The sequence below is a fragment of the Cephus cinctus genome, unplaced genomic scaffold (assembly GCF_000341935.2).
Source record: "Cephus cinctus unplaced genomic scaffold, Ccin1 Ccin1_scaffold0123, whole genome shotgun sequence".
In the NCBI taxonomy this organism is placed as follows: domain Eukaryota; kingdom Metazoa; phylum Arthropoda; class Insecta; order Hymenoptera; family Cephidae; genus Cephus; species Cephus cinctus.
The window spans coordinates 1,705,740-1,711,409 of NW_014332857.1; positions in this window are offsets into that span (position 1 = coordinate 1,705,740).

Sequence of the window (5,670 nt, forward strand, 5' to 3'; positions counted from 1 at the left end):
ATTTTCCATCGGCACATCGATCAGCCGGCACTACTGGGCAGCTATATTTCGATAATAAGCGAAACGTTGCGTACGCGTATGGGTTCATGAGTCAAGAGAATTGTGAGTCTATTTAGTATCGGTGGAAGATCGGCGATCGCAACCGGCAAGTCGTAAGGGAGTCAATTTAGTGAGGTAAAATGACGGAATGGTAATTAGACAGTCGTGGCGACGTGCCGACTACGGCTTATTCATACTTCGTAGCCATGGCGATCCTGCACTACTGATAAAACAACAGTACACACCATAATGTACTTACACGAAAAGGGGGAACACCTTGCATACCGGGTGGCAACGAAATGCATTCTTGATTTGAACAGGCAGAAAAGTTCAACTTCAGGAATCGCACGGTACTCCGTTACATGGGATTTATTGGTTTCGCGGGATGCATCGGTATTTTATGTTGTCGATTTGAAAAGAGACTAATTAACGTCATTGAACAAATGAAATTCTAGATCGTTTCCTATGTTCTTCAATGTAATTCCAGCGAGAAGTAAAGGACGTTCCGGTAACATATGGCAGCGTGCGTCGTCATTTGTTTTATCAAAATTAAGCTGGCCCGACACGTCGCCATATGTTGAATTGTAAAAAGATGATATTCAATGTGCCTAATTATTTGAAACCAGGTGAAAATATTATGAAATTCATTACGCGATACAGAGGCAGTAGGAGCAATCTAGTAGAAACAGCCTCTTAGAGGATCAAACGAATCGGAGCACGGGACATCTCGTGAACTACCAATAAATCGGTAAGACGCAAAAAGCTTCTACTGCTATAGAATCTTTAAGACATAAAGTACAGAGAATCCGGAGGAGATTTGGGAATTGCAAGCGGAACGAGTCCTCGTGGAAGGTGAAAGTAAGAAAGTAAGACGAGTCAACTGATTGAACGTAATATGAACGATAAGCATAGATGAATAGAATGTTACCTCGATATTCGATGTGTCTTCAGAGATGGGAGGGTCGTGATCCAAAGTTTACATCCTCTTGGCTAGTCCTTTCGCAGCGTGAAGGTGCGAAGAGAGGATGGGCAATGAGTGGGCAGCAGGAAGAAGCTGAGGAGAGAGGAGAAGAAGATAAGAAGAGAAGATGAGTCGGCGATCACGGAGATGCCGGTACGAGAAGTGCTGGCGGATGCTGATGAAGATGAAGATGGCGATGAATGCGCGAAGGAAGAACCAAGGACTCTTCTCGTCAGGACTTGGGGCCGATGTGATTCTTGATGACGCGCGCTATCTATCCAATGATTCAATCTCCACTCTTGGTGCTCGTGGGCGCAGATGCGCCGTTTTGCGCCGGCTGGCTGGTGTTGTTGGTTTGATGGTCGCGGGGCCACTGCGCCCTCTCCGCCTTTGCCCACCTCAAGCCCTGCCCCTCGATATCAACCCCTGTCTCACCCGACACCCCTGGAAAATCTACCTTGCTCTCTCTCTCTCTCTCTCTCTCTCTCTCTCTCTCTCTCTCTCTCCGGCTCTCCTGCCAGTTCGAGCAGCCCCACCATCGCCGTGTCTTCTCGGGCGGCCGATTTCGACTCGCGAAACTCTCCGGCGGCCGGGCCGTCCCGTGAGCTTCCAGAGGACAGAGTGAGGTTACGTACGTCGGTCTAAACCGGACACGCGTGAGGTCCAGGAAAGACTCCGAGATGTTCTCACCGGCAGCGCGGTCGGTGGACGACTCTTCCAGGTTGTGCGATGTCGGGAGGCGAGGGTAACTCGGGGAAAATTCGTGGCTTCGTCACGGTCCTGGCTCCCTCTTCATCCCTCCCCGTGTGCCGCCCCTGTCGCGCAGTTTCTATCTCGACCGCGCAGAGGCTCTGTCCTGCTCGCGCACGCGTCACCCAGAGCGGCCGCGCGTCTCTCTGTCTCTCTTCCTCTCCCTCCTTCCCGCTCGCGGCACCGCGAAGCTTCAGGCTGCTCCACTCCTCCTCGTTCAAGGGCGTCTCTTTCTCGCGAACGGACCGGCAACATCCGCGGGGAACTGGTGCTGCTTCCACTCTTCCTTCGAAGGTGCTACCTGAGTCTACTCTCCCTATTTCACCCACTCCTTCTCTATCTCGTCACCCAGAAAGGGTAGCCTGATCTCCGTGAGGAGCATCCTCCTTTGCCGACTCGGGCGCGTGCCTCGCACCGCTCCTTCCTTCCTCTTTGTATTCATTTTTTATTTCATGCTCTGTTCTTCTCTTTTCCTCCGCATCTCTCGTCTGCCTTCCTATTTGCTATTCCAACATTTATCTTTTATATACCCCGAACGTTCCTCATCTAGGCTGACCTAAAGTTTTCCTCAAGGAACATTGACCGTGCCCTAGGCCGCATCGATAAATCCTTGTGATCTGGACTTCCTGAACTGTTCGGAAACTAGGATCAAACAAGCCGCGCGTTGTACCAAGTGAAAATTTTTCAAATGGTCGCGTGCCACGCCTGAGCACACTTGTCGCTCGTCTGCGTTTTCCAAGATATACATTGACGTATCCATTTTTCGTTATTTTCCTGGGCATCAGTAACTTCTGTCACGTTCGGATGTTTTTACCTTCCTGTCTGATCGCCAGTCCATCTTCCAAGTACATATTGGACCTTCCCCGGGTCTAGCAACGTCAACTGTGAAATGGAGATTCGGCCCTCTTTGGAGCCGGGTCTCGCATTCGCGGAGGCTGGGGCTTGGCTTGCCAGTCAGTCAACCATCCCTCCGCCTGTCCATCCGTCCATCCATCTATCCATCCGTACTCCTCTTTAATAATCTCCCTCGGTCTGCACCCCTCTCAATCCTCTGCTGCCCTCCCTCCGATGGTCCTAAGTATTCCCCTTCGGTATCGCAGCCCGGAGGCTGGGGTTGAAACGAAGCTGCCTGTTCTCCCCGGATCCAGCAGCCGTGGTCCCCACGTACCACGGTAGTGGCACCCTCTGCCGAAGCTTCTCCTCGACGTGGTGGGCTGGATTTTCCATCGCTCTCGTTCCAACTCGAAATCCCACCCGCCTGGACCTCTGGGACATGCGCCAATGCTTCCTGAACAGTTTCTGCCGAGGACTGTACTCGCCTCCCCGTACACCCAGGAATTTGCAAATTGCGTTTGCACTTGCTCCGAAAAAATTGTTTGAATAGCTCGCGCACACCCTCCGCACTCAACTTTACTTGACTCGCCTTGACTTCAATCCAAAGAGACCCGAAGATGAGGCAGAAGGCAGGGTCTTCTTCTCGAATAGACATCTGCGCTAGTAGCGACGAAAATTCGCAGCCACTCGGAAATTATCATAGCCCTGGGTGAAGAGAGGCGGAAGGTGGAGGAGGAAGACGAAGATGGGAACATTATTACTGCGAGCCCCGGGAACTCGAGGCCCACGAGGAAATTATGCCGGCTCGACCTCTCAAAGGCCAGGAAGATTGAAAAATTTCTTACATGATTTCGTACTCTCGTCCCTTGAAGTTTAGCTTTACATCCGGCCTCTTTTTTTCAATTCTCTTACTGCCGCGAGCGTGCATAACAGATAAGTATGCCAAGAGGAACTCTGACAACTTGGCATCATATGTAAATTCGTAAAAGGATTCCTCTTTGATCGAACCCATGGAAATTATTCCCTTTGTCAATTCGATACAGACTTCTCTCTCTCTCGCGCGCGCTCTCTCTCTCGAATTTATATTCCCCGACAGCGCTGCCTTGAAATAGCCAGTAACAATAGCCAAAGCGAGAGCTGGGCAACATCGAGAGAGAAGAGAAGGGACACAGGAATGGGAGAAAGAGAAAATGCGTAGCAGCAAATTCAGTTAGTTAGCTTTTGCACCGAATTCCCAACCCTAATCTACGTCTCTTCGGATGGCGGTGACGCGTTAGCTTTGGTACTTTTCCCCAGCCTCTCGATTACGGCCAACGGATGCGCAACGCAAACTTTAGAATTCAGAATTCGGAATTCACTAGAACCCAAAATATTCCCTAGCAATTTACTCCGCGTGTAATTCCACGAGCACGTGCCTCTTGCTACCTACGTGCATCCTATACGTAGGCGTAGCTATATATACAACGAGAGAGCCCATTTCATGGGATCCAGGTAAACAAGCGTACTGGCCGTTCGGAATACAGAATGCAGCAGCCCAGCGTGGCTTCGACGTAAACGACGTAAGTGCCGCGTGCGTTAAACATACCGCGGAGCTATCGTGCCCGATGTAATCTCTTAAACTTTTACGATGATGGTTGTTCAGTTGTTCCCGCAGCCAGAGGACACACCGATCACTCTGGTGTAGCCCACGAGAGTAGGGTGCTCAGAAAATTGTCAGAATAAACAGAATAAACAGAATAATCAAGTAACGGCATCCCGTTAGGATCCGACAGGGATGCTGGATGAATCGCGAGCTCCCGTGCCAAAATTCCGCATCTCCCTCGCCCGCACAAAGGGCCACCTCTCCCCCTCGCCATTTCTCATCCATTCAGCTTCCTCCGCCATCCTTTCAAATATTCTTCCGTGTCTCGTCTCTTTTTCATTTCTTTCTCATTTTCCTTATCCTTCGCCATCTCCCTCTCTCTCTCTCTCTCTCCCTCTTCTCTTGGCCCTTGCGCTTTGACACAGTACTTCGCTCTGTCCCCTTCAGTCAAAACATACGTTTCTTCGAGTGTCGAGAGTAGCGCTTCTGTGATTGGTGGTTCGCGATGGGACGTCGAATCGTAGAAATCCTGAAATCGCATCGTCCCAGCGGTGGCAGCGATAAACCCCTCGTAGTGGTAGCACTGCCGAGATATCACCAACCCACTAGGAACAAGGGTGGCTCAAGTCCAGTGCTAATAACCACCTGCTGTTAGAGAAGCGGGTTTCTTCCGACTCCCGTGGAGACTCTCGTGAGCGTGTGTGAGCGTCCATGAGAATCCGTCAGCGTCCGTCAGCGTCCGTCAGCGTCCGTCAGCGTCCGTCAGCGTCGGTTCACCGAGTGTTCCACAGTAACGCGCGTCGATTGCACAGCAAACAGCGGCCGGTCCGACAACTCCACTATTGTTAAAGGTTAAAGGGCACCTGGCTGTAACGAGCCTTGCTCACGGCGTACACCTTTCCGTTCTACTTTCTTTTCATGTCGGAACTTCTTTTCTGACCGAGTGACCCCTCCAGCAGCCCATTTTCTTCCTTCCTACGGGAGCTCCGGCGCTTCTACAGAAGGATGACCTAGACGATTCCACCGGCAAACTGGCTCGCGCCCAACAGTAAAACCCTAAAGCCGCACCTTCATCTACTCCTTGCCATTCCTAAGTGCCTATACTCTCGTCCTTTCGATTACTCGATCAAATCTATTGCCAAACGTTTTAGCTCAGTGGATGCCATTAGAGGGAATAGCGCGACCAGATTGGCCGGTTCCGGTTTTCAGGGATCCGTAGCCGCATAAACGGTACTGCGCCAGCACGTAGGTAAACTAGTGGAGGCAACGGGGTGGCCCGTGGAAAATTTGGAAATTGTGGCGGATCGTGTGTACTGGCCAGTACTTCAGAGCCTCTTGGAAGTCCGCGAGTGAATGAAGCAGCGGAGGCTGTTGATAGTGGACCGGTCGATAGAATTCGGGCCACGGCCTCTTTGCCGGAAAGAGTTTCGCACAGAGCGAGAGAGAAAGGTTCAGGGATGGATAGAGGTAGATAGATGAAGAGATAAAGAGATATGGGGGGGGG